Source organism: Apis laboriosa, unplaced genomic scaffold (assembly GCF_014066325.1).
Source record: "Apis laboriosa isolate Shangri-la unplaced genomic scaffold, ASM1406632v1 scaffold18_cov149, whole genome shotgun sequence".
Taxonomy (NCBI): Eukaryota; Metazoa; Arthropoda; class Insecta; order Hymenoptera; family Apidae; genus Apis; species Apis laboriosa.
The window spans coordinates 1299405-1321180 of NW_025222233.1; the positions used below are offsets into that span (position 1 = coordinate 1299405).

Consider the following 21776-nt stretch of genomic DNA (forward strand, 5'->3'; position numbering starts at 1 on the left):
TTTTAATCTCTGCCAAAGGAGAAGAAAGAAAGAGGGGAAAAAAAGGAAAAAGGATCGTGGTTCCCTCTTCAAGTTAATTTAACAGGTAATAGAGATAGATAGGCATAGGGTGGCTCGTTCGCGACGTTCGGCCGAGCACGTCGTTTGTGGTCAGGTGCGGCAGGGCGCACCTGTCCCTCCCTTCCCTCTACAGGAACGCGCTCTTCTCTCTATCGTTTTCATCTATCAAATTGGCCCGGTATATATAGAGAGATAAGGGAATCTAAAGAGGAGGGGGATCCGTGACGGGGATTACACACCCCGGCTATTATTTGGTCAACGTCACCCCGCTCCGTCTCGCTCTAAATTCCCTCCAAGTCTTCGTTCCAATCTCACCTGCTCGCCACGCTAAATGACTACTCTCTCTCCGATCCCGTGGCTATCGTTGCCATCGCTTTCTTTGCATCGCCGACTTATCGCGAGGGGCACGTATCGTTAACTGACTTTTTATCCCCTCGCTCTCTCTCTCTCTCTTTTTCTCTTTCTCTGTTTGATCTTGCGGATAAACGCACGCGCTTGTAACCGTGGCGGGGATCGAAAAGAAAAAGAGAATGGAGAGAACGAAGAGGTAGTTTTTCATCGACGATACGGACGGAAAATAGAAAATTTGACGCGACGAATACGAATTCAAGGGAGAGAGGATTTCTTCGCGTTTCAGACGATGACGCGTTTTTATCACGGGCCAAAGTGGATAATATATTTCGCCAATGGGATCGTTGGAACGAATATTCAAACGAGCGTTCGACAAACTTCTCGAGCGAAGTAATCCGAGCGCGACTCTTCTTCTTCTTCTTCTTCTTCACATCGTCGTTGAGATTCGACGAGGCATACGAGCGCGCATATAAATTGCGTTAATAAATCGCGTGTCAATTTCTCTAATCCGCCGTCCTTTGAACGAGCGCAATTCCGAATCCAATTCCTTCTTCCTGATCCCTATTCCCCCCCGTAATCTCGAAACAGCAAGTCGCGCGGGCGCGTAGAACGACTTCTCTCGATTGTTCTCGAGTTTTCGTTCTCGCGGAAAAGAGAAAAAGAAAAAGAGGAAGAGGAAAAGGAAAGAAGAGGAAACGGGAGGGGAAAAGGGACCTGGCGGTGGTAATAAGGTAACCGTGGACGTCGGCAACGAGGACGCGGCGCAACTCAACGTGGGATAATAAGTTGATTACGCGGCAAGTTTTATCGAAAAATCATAAAGCAATTAATAACGTTCATTAGAGACGAGAAGGATCGGTGGCGGGCAAACGCGCTCGCGCGCGTGCGATAGTAATTCCGTTTGATAGGTAATTAGACGAGGGAGCGGGTAATTGCGTTAATTGAGACCGAGACCAAGCGCGTTGGAACGTTGCGCAAAGCTTGGCTAGATATATGGAACCGTTCCGTTCCACACGCGCATCGTGATCTCTCTAATCGCTCTAATCGCGCCTCTTCCTCTCCTCTGCAAGTAACCTCGTCTCTCTCTTGCACACCCTCCTCCTCCCCTCCCCGTATCCCGTATCGTAGACACCTTCGAGAAAATCGCCTTTCGTGGAACGGACACGCACCGTTTTGCAACCGTCTCCAACCGTCTCTCTCTCTCTCTCTCTCGCGAAGAAAACAGAAGATCCGAAGACGGAAACTCTCTTCGAGATCGAACCCAGAACTTTCCGTCCGTCAGTTCGATCGTTTTAATCCAAAATGGGGATCCATCGAGGGGATCCTTGTGAAGGGGAATATAGTTGGCGCGGAGTCGGGAACGACGGCACGAGCGATCTACAAGCGATTTCGAAAGGACGAAATGGAGGGCGAAGCAAGATCATACCCGTTTTTTTTCAGCGACGTTTTTAAGGTTTTTAACGCTCGCTGCTTCTCGTGCAAGATCCGCACTAGACAACCACGATGTCATCCTGGACATCTGCCGGCCTCTCTGCTTTGTTTCTCTCTCTCGATCGCAAGCGCAGTATATAAAGCCGCCACCGTCGTCGGTATAATGCGGCCGTAAGCCCTTCCGATATTTGCCATTTTACGTAACGTCTCTACTTACGAAAGGAGGGAAGCTCATATTAAAGCGTAGCGAGAAATACGAGGAGGCACGGATGTTTATATATATATATCGAGAGCGAAGAAATTACCGAGGAAATCTGTTTATCTCTTTCTTTCTTTTTCTTCCTTCGTATACGCGCACACGCACGCACGCTCCTCAACGTTGCGTCGCGTCGTTTAATTTTTCCGCATGACGCTCGCGTTTCTACGCTTTATCCACGATCGTGGAACGAGCGTGATTCCGTGTGAATCTAGCGGCGCGATCGAAGAATCGCGATCGAGTTAAGACGTAAACCGCGCGCGCTATAAGTTTATGGGAAGAGAGAGAGAGAGAGAGAGAGAGAGAGAGAGGAGGGGAAAAAGAGACGGCCAGACAGAGAACTCGACTCGACTCACGGCTTTTATGTAAGCACGAAAGCACGGCCGTTATTGAAGACACGAACTATGGCGCGCAAGGTATTCAGCCACGTATCTGAAGCCGATACACTCACTTACCATGGCGCACTTCCCGTACGCCACGCAGCGAGAGAAAGAAGGCGGCAGAGGGACAAGTATCCAATTAAAGGAAGGCTAGAAACACACCTCTTAAAACTGCTATCTCTTATATATATCTCGGGCGAACGGGAAACGTAGGGACGAAAACGGCCAAGAAACTCGGCCGTTTAACATAACCAGAAATCGTTATGACTCAATCCGCCACGTAATTGGCGATATCGGGGATGCATATCGTCGTGACACGCACCCGACAAATTCGGGGAAGGCCTCCTCGATAATCTCGAGACCCCGCGCGCTCTATTATTAATATTAAACTATCTGATCGGCCGATCGGGAATACATTTACATTCATAAAAGGAACCCGCGAGGGGGGCAAGGTTGATTCGCCTTCCGACCGAAATCGGAATCTGTATCTGTAAACCCCCTCTCCCCCCCCCTTCTATTGGATTAATTGGGACGAGTAAGAGAGAGAGAGGGGGGGGGAATGGACCGTTGAAAGACGCGCGAGGGAGAAGAAATCGTGGAAACGGAGAGAAAAAGGAAAAAAAAAAGAAGAAAGGGAAAAAGAGGGTCCCGTTAACTCGATAATCGCTAAACACGAGTATCAATTACACGAGTTGCGCTATTATTGCAATTATTCGCATGAATATGAATACAATATACGTAGAACGCGTGTTCCCGCGTGGCTCCGATCGGGGAACGATTTGTTTCCGAGCCGCTAATTTGCGGAACAACGCCGATGTCGTTTCAACGAATAATAATCCTCGGATAAGGAACGAAGGAACGCACCGCGATATTCCGCCTCGACGACTTTTGAATAATACAACGCGATAACTGTCCACCGGTTCCGCGAGCATTCGTTCTCGTTCGCCTCGAGAACACGAATATTGGAACGCGATCGGAGATAAAAGTTGTTGTTGCCACGTAATATCGCGATCAACGTACCCGTACATACGGATACAGATTTCTCGAAAAATAACACGAGCAGCATAATTCGGGAGGAAGGGAAATACCGGCTCGAATATTCGCATACTCGAGATCCCGGAAAGAAGAAGAGACGGAGAGAAACTCTCTCTCTCTCTCTCTCTCTCTCTCTCTCTCCTCCTTCTTCTCCTAGTAGAGTATATCCCTGGCGTGTGTGCATTAATTTTGTACCGTTGTCACCGCCAGCGTACCATGCGTATTCATGAGACACACCGAGGCTTATAAACGTCGGGCTATTAGCGATACGATTAAAATGTGCATTTCTCCGCGTTGTTTTAAACGTGAACTCTCCCGGTCCCGAGGAGAGCGCCCCCTCCCCCCCCTCCCGACCTCGTAACTCTTCCCCCGCGCCTATTTCACCTAACCGCTCGCCATGTTTTATTTCCCTTCCCTCCCGCCGCTTTTATCCACCGGAAGAAATAATAATCCGACCGCCCCTCCCCCTTCGCTTAATCCGCGCTCCGTCCCGCCGATTACCATTCCGCTTTTTTACCGCTTTTCACGCGCCCGATACATCCCTCGAATCGATCCCTTCGAAAAGAAAGGATCCTTCCTTTTTTTTTCCTCCTCCTTTTTCTTCTTCTTCTTCTTCTTCTTCTTCTCCGTTCGCATCGTTTCCTATCCGATCGCGCAAGTTTGCGAAGAGGCAGAGCCCAGGTGTTCGCCGAGAGCGGGTTCGCCGAGAGAGGAGAAAGGTAAAGGATTTTTATGGGCACGGATTCGGGATTCGAGAATGGAGAAAAAGAGCGATAAAACGAGGAGGAGCGGGTCGAATGCTGGATAACCGGGGGGGAGGGAGGGAGGGGGCGGCGGAGGGGGTACGGCGCGCGTATCCGGGAGCGCGGCAGCGCAACCGCGGGCACGGAGGAAAAGCCAGACCCCCCTCTGTCCGCATCGTTGCAAAACGGATGCATTTCGGATGCAGCTGCGAGTTCGTTAGAGCGTCTAACGCGCGTGTGCGAGCCCCAATTGTTTATGCGCGGTGAATGTAGCCGCGGACCGCGGTATATAGGCGCACGGGTACGCACGGGTATCGGAGAGCGATGAATATGCATACCTTAATTCGCGGGGCTAATTGAATAATTTGTAAAACGCGGCAAACGCCCGGGCCCGGGCCACGACCTTTTTGCATTCCCCTCCTCTGCCCCCCCGCTCCCTCCATCCCGGTGGCCCAGTCGACCATCGTCGACCTGCCAACCCAACCTCGGAACCAAGCGGAATGATATCCTTACGGGGGAGAAGCCGAGAACGCTTCGCCTCCCGGTATGGATAGCTCGCCTGAAATGCGGTTTGGCACCCATCGATGGCACCCTCGACCGTCCTTCCTTCCTCCCTTCCTTCCTTCCTTCCTTCCTTCCTTCTTCCAGAAGGGCCACCGATTTCTATTTGTCCAAGGAAACTCGTCCCTTTCTCGCTTCTTCTTCTTTTCTCCCCGCATTCGGAGCAGGCCTCCTGTTTTTTTATCGGATCGGAGACAAAGACGAGGAGAGATGGAAATAACGGATAACGAGGCGGATTTCGAACGAAGCGGATCCTAGAATAATGGAAGGAGGAGGAGATACGATTAACAGACGATACGGGATCCATCGAAAGTGTATCCGTCCCCTGAAACACCGGTTGAGAGAATTGGAGGGATGGAGGGAGAGGAGAGAAGGGGGAATGGACGGAGGTTCGTGGGCCTATCCCCTCCCTCCCTCTTCCTCCGTTAGCTGATGAATGGGCCCAAGGCCCTCCTTACTTATGCGATGCGTGCCCCCGACGGCATACATCACTGCCAGCTAACGTTTTTACGGGCCACGATGCGAGCAAGAATATGATTACGCGCGTTAACATTCTCGGGATACATCGTCGGTCGTCGTCCAACGACGTCGTCCTTTGGCCTTTCGTTCGTTTTCCAGAACCGATACGAGCAAGGAGCGGCGAACGCGACGAAACGCGAAAAGCAGTAAGAGATGAATTACAAGCATCGTCGGATATATCAGGCCACGGATTCCTCCCACGGCTTTATTACGCGTGAAATTGGCGCGTGATCGCTACGCTATCGAGCCGACGAGCGGCCAACGCATAAATTTCCTAATTAACTCGCAATTATGATAATCGGCCGACGCGAGGGATACCGCCGCTACATTACGCTACCACCGCTCTTCTCTTTCCTTCCTTCCTTCCTTCCTTCCTTCCTTCCTTCCTTCCTTCCTCGTTCCAGAGATCGCGCGATCGTTATCGCGCTCCGTCTCGCCACGTCTGCCGCGAATTCTCGCGCAACGTCTCTCTCTCTCTCTCTCTCTCTCGGGGAAGAAACGATCCAGGACGGGAATCACGGGTTGTCCTACGATTTAACGTACAAAGGAACTCTCTCTGGAACCGGGAGAATATCCAAAGTTGGATGTCGTAGTAGGATTGATTTCTCTCCTCGTCCCTCTCGATTCGGTCTGGCCACGATCTCGTTTTCGGCTGGGAGGGAAGGAAGGGGAGAGAGAGATAGAGAGGGAGAGGCGCGAGGCTGGCAGAGGTCCTTTGATCCCCGGCATTCGGTGTCGGCAAACAGGAACTCGACTGGTGAACGCAGCCACCGCGCTTTAATACCTCATGCAAATTTCAGGAAAAGGGCACGACCCCACACGACCCCCTCCCATCCTCCTCGTCCTTCTCGCTTTCCTTCGTCTCATCCTCCTCGAGCTCGGGTGATAGCCCGTTATATTGCTTTTCGAACAAATCGTTATCCGGTTCGTACGCTTTACGCCTCTCTCCCATATCGACAAGTCGGCCGCCGAGCAAATTTCAAATTTACTCCTCGATCGCCTTCTCCCCTCCCCTCTCCTTCCCTCTCTGGCAAAAAACCAGAAAGCTCAAAGAGAAGCCTCTTCCGCGTGTCCTACCGATCTTCCTCCGCTTTACAGACCGCCCTTCCCAAACTCCTTGCTCCTTGCTTCGACCGATCTTCCTCTCCCTCGGCTATCTCCACGTGACTCCACTTCCCCCTTCCTTCCACGGCATAGTTTTACACCGGCCCGATATACATACAATGAGGAGGTGCACCGCGATGCCGGATCAAACGCACGTAGGTGCGACCGAGGTGTCTCTCCTCTTTTTTCTTCCCCCTTAGAGGGAATTTATTCTCGGTGAATTACGGGTTCCCCGAGGAGAAGGAGGTGGAGAAGGAGGAGGAACTCGTCACCCCGTGCGTCTAACGAGATTCGTGATACGTGAAAGTAAATACGTTTCGCAAGTTTACGCCCCCGAGTCGTCGTTGGCATACATGCGTCAACCGCGAAAGAACGACTATCACTTTGGGTGGTGTCGAGATCGCGTTAATTGCGAATCGTCGCGTTTCATCTCTCGTCAAAGCGTCAAAGTGTTGCGTATCGATCGATCGATCGATCGATCGCAACAATTGCGTACCCCTTCTCGTTTCGGAGAACGATAATTTTGCGGGCGCGTGGCGGTTTTCGAGGTTTCGTGGCTTGCCAAGTGTCCATTCGCGTGCGTACGTAGGGTACTCTACCTATATATATTTGTCTACGCACCCAAAGCCGTTCGTTCCAACCAACGAACCGCATAATCCTTGACGAGAGTAGCTCGTCAATCACGGCCTCGATGCGCTAGACGAATCGATACGAATTTATCCGCGGCCCGCTGCTGCTGCTGCTGCTACTACTACTACTGCTATCGCTACCACCACTCGAACGCTTTCATCGTTGATTCGCTCTCGTTTGGATCACCAAGTCGATGAATCGAGCACGTTTTCGACATCGAAAGCGCTCTTGCGTTTGCGACCGATCGTGTTCGTTCCCACGATTTCCCGTATCAGGATGAGGAGGGGGAGGAAAAAGGAGAGAGGGAAGAGAGAAAAAAAGAGAATAAAATAAAAAGGGAATAAAATAAAATCCCGCAAAAGTTTTGCTATCTCGTGCTCTCAAGGATCGCGACGTTCTTCTTTCGAGCGAAAAACGCGTGAAAAACGACCAATCGTTTATCGATCGGTTTGAAATTAAAAGACAACGCGAATCGTCGTCGCCTTGCACCGGGTTGAAATCAATCCGCGTTTTCGCGAAGTGAAACGCAAGATAAAAGAAAGAGAGAGAGAGAGAGAGGAGGAAAGAATTCGAAATTCGTGGAAAAGCGTGGAAAACGATTGCGCGTGGAAACGGCGGAGAATCTGCCCATCTCTCGGCTCGTCGAGGAATCTTGGTATGGAGGTGGTCCGCGTACCAAGGTGGGTACCAGAAGGGTACCGAAGGAGGAATCATGGAGTCGGCGGTTGGGCGCGGGTAACTTTTTTGCACCGCGAAATGGCCCAGAGAATGTCATCCAATGAGGGTGAAGTAAAGGGAAAACAAGTAAAATAATGATAAAAGGCGGAGCCCGCGGCGTGATTTGATTGGTCGAGATATCGCCGGCGTTCGAGTCAACCCGCGAAGAAGAGGGGGTTGTCCTCTCCTTTCTCTCTCCTCGTCTTTCTCCCTGGCCCACGTCTCTCTCCTTCCCTCCTCTCTTCGCTTCTCTCCACACCGCACACCTTCGTCCCGATTTTCTCTCTCCTTCGATCCTTCTCCTCGTCTCCCTTACGTTTCTCTTCCTCCTTTCGCTTCCCTCTACGTACTCTCTCTCTCTCTCTCTCTCTCTCTTGCGCGCACACGTACTCACACGTACACGGCTTACTTTATTCTCCTCTCTCTCCGTTGGTCCATGCTCCGAGATCGTGTCCTGACTCTGGCAGAACCATCGGTTCTCTCCCCTCTCCTTTCTTCCAACTCTTTTTCTTCTTCTTCTTCTTCTTCTTCTTCTTCGTTCTCCGCGTCGTCGTCGTCGTCGTCGTCATTCGTCGCCGTGTTTCTCCCCCCTCTCTTATTTTCTTACTCGCGAAAATTGAAGTACGATTCTTCGTCGTTCGCGATATCCGTTCGAAAATATATGTAATATTCAACTCGACCTCGTAACTCCCTGTTCGACCGGTGTTTAATTCCGATAACAGTTCGAGGCGGATGGAGGAGGAGGAGATGGAGCAGTTGTTGTCTCGTTCTATATATATGTATATATATATATATATATATATATATATATATATATATATAGAGGAGAAAGAGTGTGACTAGCCGCGGAACCATATGCGGGAAGCATAGGTCAAAGGAATGATTAGCGTAGCGAAAATTCGAAGGCCGTCACGTGTTCCGAGGGAAGCGGTTTGCGTTGCGGAAAAGTATATTGACTCGTGATACGCCATCTGTGCGAAGGAGGCCACCCTCTCTCGTCTCGGCGTTATTGGCAAAATTAATAAGCCCGGCGTGGATCGCGGTGGCGAGCTCGAAATGGGAAGCGGTTAATTCTGCCTTCATGCCCGATGCCCGACCCGATGTTGGCGGATTAGAAACCTTTCCAAACGAATGGAAATTGTTTGCTCGGCAGAGGGGTTGCCCCGTTCCTTCCTTCCACCGCCGCGCCTGTCCTAAAGAAGCAACGGGCAATAAATTATCGGCCGGATGAATTCAGTTCCCGTAATCTCTGCTATACTCATTACCGCGCATTAACCGGGACAAGTTTTCCAAATAAGAATCGATGCTATATATGTATATATATATATATATATATATAACGATTAATTGCCGCAGATAATTTGTCGAATACCGATTTATCGCCCGTTCTATCCGTAATGAATTCCTTTCTCTCTCTCTCTCTCTCTCTCGTTAGATTCTTTTTTCCCCCTCCCTTCTTGTCTCGAGAGTACACGTGTACGCGAAATAATTATAACACGTAAGATCGAGCAGCGACTACTAACCGTGCGAAATCGATATCTTATTCTCGTATTCGTATCGCGGTAACGTCTTAACGAGCCGAGAACGGGTTTTCGAAATCGTTGGAGAATAAAAAAACGATTACTCTTCGTTCGCACGGGTGTGTCGTTGTAGTCGTAGTCGTCGAAATAGAGAGAGAGAGAGAGAGAGAGAGAGAGCGGTAGGGAAAATTAACGCCACCGAGAATCAAGACGACAATGTGATTCATCAGTTAAATCCGCGTGCATAATCCTTTACACAGCGTCCACGATCCCCGTCCACTAAGCGTAGGCAACCATAGAGATGGGGATGAACCAGGCGGAGGAGAAACGGGGTTGACGATGGCGGTTGGTTCTGTCAGCAGGGACCACGAATTATAATCACAGTTGTGGTTCATGCGGCTACGGGGGTGTGGATCGAGGTGGACGATAGAGGAGGTCGAGGGGGGAGGAGGCAGAGGTGAGAGAGGAGAGGAAGGGGACGACTACGACTACGACCACGACCACGACCACGACTACGACGACGACGACGACGACGATGTCGACGTCGACCACCACGACGTCGGTCCGTTTCGAGGGGGATGGAAAAGGGATGTATTTACCCGGGTACGGTATACGGTACCGGCGCCACCGAGGACGGACCTAGATGGAAATCTGCGGCATTCAGAGGCACTGGCCAAGAAAATTGGCTGACAACATTTCGCACGGGCGTCGAATTGCTCGATCCCGTCCCCCATCCTGGGACGGGGAACACCGTGCTCACCGATATTTACGCCGGCCGAGCTCGACGCATCCGTTCTAATCGCGCCGCCCCACCTTTATCCCCATCCTTTATTATTTCCTGTCGCTCGTTTAAAAGAGCAGACTCCTGACTGAGTACTGAATTCTCGAGCTCTCCATTCGTCCGTAACAACGGGAGCGTTTATTTCGGCAAGGCAAAGGCTTGTCCGAGCCTCGTCTCCGCACGAGAACGCCTAATAATAATAATGATCGCCCCAATGATGGCCAGGCGAATCCTCGGTCGCCAAATAAATCCGGGTTGATTGAATCATTGTTGAGCGAAACCGCGTTAAATACCCGTGAAATTAGCCCGGGCGCGGCACGCGATCGCCGATTGGCTCGGGGGTATCGCTTTTAAAGCGCCGTTGGACAGAAGGCGCCTCGTTCTCCGCGCCGTTGATGATTAATGATTTGTCCGAGCCGTCATCGTCTCTCGCGAATCTTTTAAATCTCTCGCGTCCGAGGAAGAACGCCTTCCTCTCTCTCTCTCTCTTTCTCTGTCCTTTTTCGAATCGAATTCGAACAATTATTATCCCGGCGTGAGTCAGCCTCGGTTAAAGTTAATCGGTTCGATAGGTAAACAGTGTGCATTGTTCGAGTAAAATGCGTCGAAGGAAAGCTATGGAAAAACCTGTGCTTCTTTGTCTTTCTGAGTCCTAGCTCCCGCCTAACCAGTCGATAGTCGGACATTAGGGCGATGGTGCGGACATATGGGAGCGCCATGTGGTCACCACCGTATCGTTCGTCGACGAAATACGGAAAGAGAGGGGGGGAGGAAGGGAGAGAGAGAGAGAGAGAGAGAGAGAGAAGCGACCCTTGAAGCGACCGCAAGAGGTGACGGGGATATAGGAGAGCAGAGATTCGAACGTATCCGACGGCTAAACGCTCTCCGCAATTTGTAGCAATTTGTTAAGTAGCCGGCCAGAACATTACCTATATTGCGTTCGCTCTCCTCTCCCTCGACCCCTTGCAAGATATACGGGGAGAGTAGAGTGCAGATTTATCGTCCCGTATCGCGGACCGAAGCGGATCGGGTCGGAAAAGGAGTCACGACCCTGACTCCGGGGATAAATTCTCTCTAAACGCGTACGCGCTCGCTCGTTCGAAGCCTTTTGCGAATTCGCGGAAAGGAAGGCCGAGGGGTGGGAGGGGGAAGAGGAGGAGGAGGAGGAGGAGGAGGAGGAGGCCTCCATTCATTATGAAAAGAGGCGGTACCAGCACCAGTGTTGTGCCTCGAAGCTGAAAATAACTTGACCTCGTTCCACCGTCGATTCGACGCGCGCGCGCGCGCGCCTCGACTTTTCGTCGAGTCATCGGCGATGAAAAGCAAGAAGAAAAATAAAAAAAAAAAAAAAGAAAAAAAGAAAGAAAGAAAGAAACGCGGAGGAAAAAGCCAAGTACACGTGAAGGAAAAAGGAATCCAGTGTAACGCAAGGATTCCGTGAAATCGGGGGATGGTCGGCAGACAATTTAAATCGTAGGTAAACGTCGAGGGTGCTCGTTTTATCCCCCGAGCAGTCTCTCTTATCAAAGTCTCTCTCTCTCTCTTTCTGTCTCTCCGTTTCGAGGACAGAGGAGGATCGTCCCTCTTGCGTTATTCTTCGCGGTGTAAGAGGGCGAAGAAGATTCGAGATCGACGACGAAGAGAGGAGCGAAGGAAGGACTTCTCGGTCTTTCGTGGATGCTTTTAGTCGATGAGTTTCGCTTCCCTACATCCCGTTTCGCTTTCGTCTCGTTCCGTGGCATCGATGTCCTGCCCTAACCCAGCTTTCTCATCCATATGTAACAGTCGCCTGGTATTAATGACAGGGGGAAAGAGGAGCACGGAGCACGACATGTCGAGTTTCTTTATCCTAGAAACTCTCGCTCTCCGTCTCCATCTCCCCACCATCCGTTTCATCCTCCTCTGTTACACGGTATTGCGGTTTTATCGTTCCCTTTTTCATTAGCCCGATAAAGTATAATGGAATTATTTGTTTCCCGTTTATACCGACCGATTGCATCATGCCGTGGTTCCGCGATTGCAATAAGTTATTTGGAACGACCGCGCCTTGCCACGCCGCCTCTTCGATTCGCCACCCCCGTCACGCATTCCGTTCGACTCGAAAATCGGAGAGAACTTTTGATAAAATGGAATCGAATACCCTGCCTTTCTCGTCCTCTTCGAAACAAAACTCTTGCGTCGAACGCATCATCTTCTTCTTTCTTCTCTTTTGTTGCAGATGAGGGGACAGCGGCGCAGAAGAGGAACCGAAGAGAAACGAAGAAGAAGGAAGAGGAGAGGACGTCGATCGCGATGAACGTAAGACCGAGTATCCATCCGAAAAGAGAGAAAGAAAGAAAGAGAAATAATCGTTTCATCACTATTATAAGAAAATTACCTTGTCGATATTTTCATAATCGTTCGGTCTGGCTGGCTTGCAAAAAAAATTACCGACATCCGTCCACCGATTGATTTTCGTGGAAGGGCCACACACGCACGCCCGAATCCACGCGCAGTAATAATAATAATAATAATAATAATAACCGACGTAACGGATGAACAAGTTGAAAAAACCGACCGCGTATCCGTGTATCCGAATAGTATCCGAACGTATTAACGAACGACCGTGTTAAACACGAGACGAATGTCGAACGTCGAGGGAGCGAGATACGCGCGTCGATTCGAAACAACCGTTTCCGTCCACCGAAAACGTTCTCGAACCGTGTCCACCGTCGTCGCGTTTCTCCATCATCGTTTTCCCTAAGCGAGTTTCGAACGCTCGTTAACCCGAGGAGAATAGGATCTCGCCGTCCTCCACGTCCGCGGACATATGTCAGAATTAATCGCACAATGAGCGCGGCACAGGTTGAAGGTTGAAGAGGAGAGAGAGAGAGAGAGAGAGAGAGAGAGGCGACACTCAGACAGTTTTTCAAAGGTTGGGTAAAGTGGTTGATAAAGAGGCGGCAATCGGTTAGGCTTTTTAAGCGAGGCGCGATGACGGCCACTTACCTGCAGCGTGCCGGTGGCACTCGGCCCGACCGTAGTCGTCGGACAATCGTCGTGAAAAGACCAGGAAGAGGAAGAGGAGAGAGGGGTTCACGGGTCGTCGCGTATACGCGTTTGTTCTCTCGCTCTTCAATGCCATCCTCTCATCCATCGGCATCGGTTACGGTCTCCTTTTCGAAGGAATTTTTTTCCTTTCTTTCTTTCTTTCTTTCTTTCTTCTTCTTCGCCGTCTCTCTTCTTTTCTTTTCTTTTTTTCCTTCCTCTCGAACAACTCTCGAAGAGAGAGAGAGAGAGAGAGAGAGAGGAGAGTGCAACGCAACACTCATCCTGGCATTACACTTGCAGTTAGGCGCCATTTGCCCGCTACTTTTCACCATAGGCATAAGGTTCCATTAACGGGATCTAAGTAGGATCGATTCGATTCGTGCTTCTGGTTAAATGCTCCCAGCGCGGCAGTTTAGTCCCGCGTAAATTGTCTTCTCCCTCCCCTCCTCTTTCTCCCGCTCTCCCGTTTTTGCACGTGCGTTTAACCGTACAAATTACACGAGCTGGATAGGATACACCCCTCCCACGAATACCGAGCCGAAACGCTCTCCATGCCCCGCGGCTCCAAGAGGAAAAGCGACGAGGATAGAGGGAGAAAGGTCGAAAGAGAGGAAGATTCGAACATGTGGCATCATTTGTTACGTTGCAAAGTGGGGTTGGAACGCCTGTTGGACGACCACGGTTTTATCTAAACTCGCTTAACTCGCTCGTCTCTCCTTCCCGTCACGATCGAATCCGTTACATCGTTCCAAACGTTTCGTTAATCCGATTCGAAAGAAGAAGAAACAAGAAGAAACTCACTTCTTCTTACCCATACAATTTGCCGTCGATTCGGCAAATTCGTTGGTAAATCGAGTTTAAGGGAAGGGGGATAGGAGGAAAGCGAGAGAGAGAGAGAGAGAGAGAGAGCGGCACAGGCGCAGATACGGGGATCTCGGTTTCCGTGGACATATGGTCAGCCGTGGCAAAAAAGCGGTACAGAAACGGCGACAGAAGTTGGGAGTGTCGGCGGGCGATATATCAGGGCTTAAACTGTCCCGTCGTAGCAGGCATGTCCTACGCTGCGCGTGCTAGGTCCTCCTGCACCCTGCGCCCTGACCGAGTGGATGGCTCGGTGATTCGCCGGTGCGCGTATGGCATCGCGTCCTTCGAAACCAGGGGTGGTTGGCATTAGTTAATAGGAGGCCGGGGAACGCGTTAACGCGAAAACGAACGAGTGGATCCTGCTAACCGAATGCGGTTTCCAATCTGTTGGGCTTTCCACAGGCGAGCGAATCTCGCGTCGATCGTCGGGGGGAGGATGGAGTTTTTTCCCTCGAAGCGGAAAGGGGGATTCGCGAAATTCGGTGAGAAATTTGCGGGAAAGCGGGCGGCGTTCGGACGCTTTGCGTGAGAAGGTAATCAGGAGTCCACTTCCCGTCGCCCGGAGAAAACTTCATTACGCATTCAGCTTGGAACCGGGATTATCATATCCAGAGGAGTCCTTTGACGAGAGGATCCCTCCCCGATTCCGCGGAAAGGAGCGTGGAAAAATATAAAACTCCAAGAATCTCGGCGGGGCCGTGGAGAGTCTACGCGGGCCGAGCTACCAGAAACGGCGAGCAGACGACTTCCAGTTAGAAGAGAGCGAAACTCATCGTGGACGCGCGATGAATAAAAATCGTTTGAAGTATCGCTAGGTGCAAATTAACGCATAATCGTCAAACGTAATGAGAAGCCGACCGACCCGTCGCCCTCCGAGTAAACGAGACGAGTCGCCCCGCGCGGAAAATCTTTATCCGCGGCTCCGCTCTTGTCGCCTTGCCTCGCCAAACTTTGATTATTTTTGTAATAACTTTGCTCCGCGACGGTCCTTCAGCTCTCCATCGCAGCCTTCCGCCTCGCCCACCACTCGAAAGGCCACGCTTCTTTTCGACGTCTTGCTTCCCTGTTTTCGTCCACGTTACGCGGCACGGAATAATTACTCATCAAAATGCACCTGTCGCTTTTTCTATTAAAAAAAAAAGAAAAGAGAGAGAGAGAGAGAGAGAGAAAGAAAAGATAACGAGGGCACGAGGCAGCCTCGAGAGCGAACGATCCGTACGTGTCCGCCCGATACGATCGTCGATCAGGATTCATCGAAGCGTGAGCAACAAGGCGGACGACGCGTTTAAAAGCTTTTTGCGACGCGAGGCGGAGTCGGGATACGAGAGAAGACGGGAGGAAAGAGGCGAAAGGAAGAGAGATTGCTTTTTCCACGGTGCTTACGCAACCCTTGCTCGATGCCGAGGCACGCGGTATCAATTAATTCCGTCCATATATCTGGATAGGAATCGTGCATTGTGACCGAAAGGCCGAAGGACCGCTTTCTCGGTGACTAGGCCCGACTACCGTCGACCGACGGCCAGCCTCGTTTTCTCTCGTTCACGGCACGTGCCGTGCACAATGCCTCCCAATGACTGCCGTGCCACCGACGACTTCCATCATCGTCCACGATCGACAACGCCGTCGCGCCCTTTTCGCCTACACCCCTCGCCCCAAATACCAAAGACAAACAACACCACCGATACCGAAAAGCATTTATTCCCTCTCTTTGTCGTCCCTTTTAATCGAATATCGTCCTTTGTCCGCCCTCTCCGCGAGGGATGAATCGTGGTGGGCGGGTTCCTCGCGCACGCTCCTCGTCTACCTCTTTTTTATTGCCCCCGCAAATTAACGAGATCGCCACAACCGGTACGCGCTTCTCGATTCGGTTCCCCGATTCGTAGGGAATTTCGACTCCGGGGAAGGGAGAGGAAGCGATCTCGAGTTTCGAGATACGATTCAAATTTTCGGCCGAACGTAGAGTACGTTTCTTGCCCCGCGGAAAGGATTCCAGGATTCGTGGATTTTTAATGCGCCCGATCCGATTTCTTCTCCCTGCCCCCTAACGAGCGATCACCTTGTTTGGCGTCCCGTCCAAAGAAACGAGGCTTCCATCTGCATTCTACGCTCGCGAGAAAGGACGCTTTTGTGCGTCTCCGCAGCGACAGCGGTATTTATTTGGAGAAACGAGGGGATCCATTAGCGATTTACATCGGCCCCGATTTCCGAGCAAAATCGTCGGTCGTACGTCGCGATTGGTCCCCGTGATTTCGCCGTTTCTTTCTTTCTCTTCCCTCCGAAATCGAGAGGGAAAGGAAGGGGGATCGAAAGGAGGTCGTGAATCGACGAGACGCTCGTTGAGACGCGCCGATGATGATGAATCGAGGTTCGCGCGGCCGAAAAGTTGGAGCGCCGTTACGCATCTGCCGCTCGAGCGGAAAAACCGCAAAGGAATCCTCGGTCGGGAAAAACCGAAGGCGTGGCTGATGGATGAAGATCGATGCCGTGTACGCGACACATCGTGCACCACCGCGTCTCTCGCCTCCTTTCCCCCTCCCCCTTCCCCGCGGCGTCATTACACTTCATATTCCTCCACCGTGTCGACTTAATGTCTTTCGACACGTGCGAGGATCGAGGCGCGCCAGGTGGCTTCGTGGCCCACCGTTTAAAACCTCCGCCATTTTTACGATGGCACGCGTTCGAACCGAGAGAGAGAGAGAGAGAGAGAGAGAGAGAAAGAGAGTTTTCGATAGCACAAATCGCCAAACTTTTCCAACGAAACGGAAGAAACTACTATTCCTAGAGAGGGGAGGGATGGAGAGGTCGTCCTTTCCAATTCCATACGCTTTCCTTCCAATTCTACGACATTTATCGTCGTACCATCTCACGCTTTTAACCGATTTATCCTCGCGAGTCGTTATCCTATCCTATCCCTTCGCATCTCGCAAAGGAAAGATTTCTAACGAATCATCGTCGATATTGTTTGAACCTTTACTTCTCCCCTCCCCGAATAATCGTTCCTTTGTGCGTTCGTTTCGCCAACATTCGCCGGAATCGGAGGATCTAAATCCACGCAGGAGCGTTCAGGCAGGGGAAGCTGTCAGGGCGCGATTATTGATGACGCGCATTGATGACCGTCGTGAAAGAGCGCTGACCGCTGTCTTTAGCCGCTGCCGGCGCTCTCTAACGCGAACATAATGCCCGGCTTTTTCCCTCATAAGGGAGTCCGCACGACAATACGATTTTCATTTTCGGCCCAGGGGTGAAGCCCCCCTCCCCCTCCTCCCTTTCCTCTTTTCAATCCGCCTCTCTTTCTTCGCCCTCCTCCTCCTCCTCCTCCTCCTCCTCCTCCTCCTCCTCCTCCTCCTCCTCCTGTTCACAGTGTATACGCCGAAACGCGATCATCGTTCGACGACGCGGCCAAGTCTCCTCCTCTCGTCGCGGTTGTCGTCCCGCGAACACATCGGAGGTAATGGCGTGTGCCCTTTCGAGAGCCCCTCCCCCCGTTCCACACGATTTTGCCCCGCATCCCCGTTATTTATCACTTTCCAGTGAAGTTTCCAGACTTCTCACACCCTCATCCTCGAGAGAGAGAGAGAGAGAGAGACAGAGGGGAGGAAACGAGCTGTGGACGTTTATCCGTCATAAAGCTCACCCCGCGTTAAGGACACGCTCTTCCGGTCAATTGTCCTCGACATCGACGTCTCCTGTAATTAATCTCGACACGTAGGAGGAAAATGACGCGCACCGATGCGTTCATCTCGTCGAATCGTATCTCTGTTGTACCACTTTTAACATCATCCTCGAGACATATATATATAAGAAAACTATTCCTAGCTACTCTATCTACCGATAATTATTCCACCACCGAATTTAAGCCCTTCTTCGAGAGAAACGGAAGACTTCCTCCTCTCCACTAGGAATAACACATTTCCGCGGATGGAAGCAGGCGAATCGAATAACGTTCGAGAAGGGTGAAGTAAAAAGAGAGGAAAAAGAAAAAGTCGGGTGTGCGCGGGCAAATAAAGCTGACGCCGAGCTGATCGCGCTCGCACGTGTGTTTGCCGGTACCCGCGGCGCCCTGCGAGAGGTCCACGGAGCGGAACTGCGGGCAAAAGTGCGGAGAAGGTCTCGGTATCAAGCGTAATGGGAAGAGGTTGTTCGGGGGTCGCGTGGTTCCGAAGGGAATATAGGCTGACCCGTTGCGCAAATCCGTAAGGGGGAGTCCGCGACTACGGAAGGGATCAGGGCCGCCACGTGACGAGCGTGTTTGCTGGGTACACATAGCTCGGTGTTTGGTACACACGGCCTTGGAAGGCACAATGCTCGATGGGCTCCGCCAAAACAGCGACGCGACGCCGGCATAAGCGATATTTGTGTCAGCATAAAGGACCCCCTAAAGCCGTGTTAAAAGAACAACGTCCCCCTCCTCTCTCTTTCTCTCTCTCTCTCTCTCGTTCTCTCCTCTCCGATTTTTCCCTCTCCGTCGGATGGACGTTGGAAATAGCGGAACAAAGGTGACGCGTGTCTTTCTCGCGCTTAACACGCTCGTCGCGCGAGGTAAGAGGTGTGATGCCGAGCGATGATCTTTTCTCGATTTCGCGAAATTTTATTTAACGAAGAGTGAAATGAATTTCTCGCGCGGCAAGTGAAAAAAGGAAAAGAAGGATTGCTTGGAAATCCGTGCACATTCATTCGTTATTAAGTGACGCGCGCGTAAGATATTCCTCGATTAACCGATTTATCGGCTCGTTGATCGCATTCCCTTTACGTGTTTATATTACGTATATACCGATATACGTGTATCTGGAATTCTATACCCTCCACGCGTTTGCATATTCGAGCTAATCGCTCCGTTTTCCCTTTCCTATCCCTCCGTTCCATTTTCTCTCTCTTTCTCTCTTTTCTCGTTTTCTTTACACGAAATATATTCGAAATATATACGCGAATATGTATATCGAGTTTCTTATCGTACAACGATTATCGTCGAGAAGGAATTTTTCGACTCTCTTCCGAGTCGAGCGGAAGTCGGGAAATATTATTCGCCGGGAAACGAGAACGGAGAATAAACGGAATCGGATTAACCGGCGAACGTGGAGAGACGTCGGTGGCAGCGTAGGATTAATTGGTATAGATAGTCAGGGCAACGGAAGACTATGACGGCTTAACTAGAGTGCGCCAGCTCCCACGGAGATCGGACACCAGACAATCCTTCCTACTCCTCGTGGGTAGACTTATACACACGGTGATGCAAAGCCAGATATAGTTCGGACTTGCACACTTGTTCCGCTTGCGATAAAAGTAATAAAGGCAAAACGATGACACGTTTATTGCGGATAATTTTTACCAACTAAAAGGCAAATTCCTTATCTCTCCACCGATGTCTCTAGGTCTAAAGTTGGAAAAAAAGGCTATAACTACCGATAATGTGCGCAACAACGTAGCTTATACGGTCGAGCAAGAAACCGTTGGAAAACAACGAGGAGAGTCGAGAGGGGGGAAAAAACGTAAACCAAAGTTTGTCCTCTTCTAGATTGTCCCTCTGTTTATCGTTATTCGCTCCTCACGCGTGGGAACGTTTCTTCATACGCCGTAAATAACAAGGTAGCAGAAAAGATCGAGCGAAAAGTAAAAAGTTTTTAACCCTTTCCACCGACTCGAGATGACTGTATACGTTTCTCGATCTAAGCAATCTATTATCTATCACGCTCTTCTCAACTGGAGACTAAACTAACTAAATCTAGCACGAATCGAATTGATACGCTCGCAAAGAATCGAAGGAATAAGGAGAGGAGTAAGGAAGGACGCGTAAAACGTGAAACGAGAAAAACAATTAAATACGTACGAGAAAGGATTGGGGGGATGGTGCTCGACTTCGGTGCGAAAGGGCAGCTGAAAAAAATCCTCTTTCAAACGAGCCGGAACCCAAAGAGCGTGCCCCGCGAGGATTTCCAGCTAAACGACCGTTGGCTAATGTTCGCCGAGGACGAGACCTCGTGCACCCGGTTCTCTACACCGACGACAGTCGCATTAGCCACAGGACGAGGTTACAATGGACCCCTCTGTTTTTCACGCTCCATCGGGATGCTGGGATGTGGAGGGGGAGGGGAGGGGGCCCACCACCAACCCCCTCGTTCTCTTCTCGGTCAAAACCCCCTACTTAGCGGAGAAGATTTGTGAATCAGACCGTCGCTTGCCAGATAAGGGGAAAAAAAAAAAAAATTTGACGAATCATCGAATCGTCTCTTTACCTTTTCGTCTTTCTTTTCTTCCGGAACGGAAGAATATCGTCGATCTCGCCGTTGAGCAAGCACCTCTTCGAAGTAAACGTTCATTCGTTCGAACGAAATGCGAGTAACGAGATTCTTCTACGCGGTTATAACGCGCTTTGGAATATTATAAATATTTATAGTAGAGACTCGCGTCCGCTTCGCTCGACGATCCACGCACGAATAAAGATTCGTCGTACGGCTACGAAACGATAATAATAACAAACGATATCGACATACGTGTTGCCGCGATTAATTCCTCGTACCTATATGTTTATGTATATATATATATATATAGCATTTCGAAAGAATAGAATTAGGAGGAAGAGATGTTGCGATAGATTCGTGTTTTCGAAGGAAAAAAAGGGGGAAAGAAATGTTTGGAGCACGAGGAGAATTGTTTCGAAAGTCAGAAAAATATTCGTCGTGGAGGATTGGTTTTGCACACCGTCGGTGTCACGCTAAATCTCCGGCGCATTGTTCGCGCCCCCTCTAACCGTCACGATTTTCCATTGGCACCCCTCGAAATCCAGCCAGCACAGTCAACCTCCACCCCTTAGCTCTTGCTCTCGTTGCCCTCATCCCCCCTCGCGTCCGTCAGCTTCACCCTCGGATTTCGTGATCACCGCGCAACGAATATATCCGTCCAATCGAGTAGTACGACGGTTGGCATTCGACCGGCTACACCCCACGAGAACGCGTCGGTATCTCGCTCGTCATCCTCCTACGTGTTTCCCTCCCCTCTTCCTCTTCTTTCTTCTTTCGTTTTTGCTCCATGTTTCCGCTCCGTGTCGCAAACGTTGTAACAGATTTTTTCGACGCGTGCTTTCCCAAATGTGCGTTAATTAAAGATTTTTCTCCCCGACCCGTGCAACAGATTCCTCGATAAATACTCGATAATTAGAGTATCGTGGAAAAAAGTAACTATTGAGAAATTCTCCGATTCTACATTAAGATTCGCTCTTAAATGATGAGACTTCAAGTACGCTCGCAATCTATTATTTTCGAGATTTTTCGTTCGCGATCATTCGCGTGCAACGGAAGAACATTTCGCAAGATTTCGAGAATTCTCGTATCGCGTTGGGAAGGAAGATAAATTGGCGTTCGCGAGAAGAATAATCATTTTACCAACGTTTCAACGTGATATTTCGCGCGTCCGATTGGCGTGATTAACGGGAACGATTAATAATTAAGATCCTCGAGCGGGATCTTCCCCCAGAAAGCCGCGGGCTTCTCTCTCTCTCTAGCTTCTCTCTCCGTCGGGAACACCGGGTAATGGCAATTTACGCGTCCCGCGGGACCAGATAACTTCATATCTTCCCGGTAATCATTTATTCTCTCAATGGGCACGATATTACCAAATTGAATTAGATAAGCGGTTACGTGTGTGTATCTCTTCCTCCGTACGTGTTGCCGCCCGAAAGAAATCGTCGTTCGAAGGATCGATTTCCATATTTTATACGCTATATATTTCCTAGATAATTGATATTCTTTCGGTGTAAAATCTATGAACAGAGAATATACGCAAGAATATATACAATTAGAC

At 50.4% G+C, this 21776-nt stretch overlaps 1 long non-coding RNA gene across 1 annotated transcript in view; it reads left to right on the forward strand.

The window, feature by feature from the left end:
• Positions 1-21776, forward strand: part of LOC122712028 — a 103729-nt gene that overhangs the window by 72753 nt on the left and 9200 nt on the right. The window contains exon 2 of the long non-coding RNA XR_006346236.1: positions 12307-12386. This is a non-coding gene — a long non-coding RNA (uncharacterized LOC122712028). The remainder of the gene's footprint in view (positions 1-12306; positions 12387-21776) is intronic.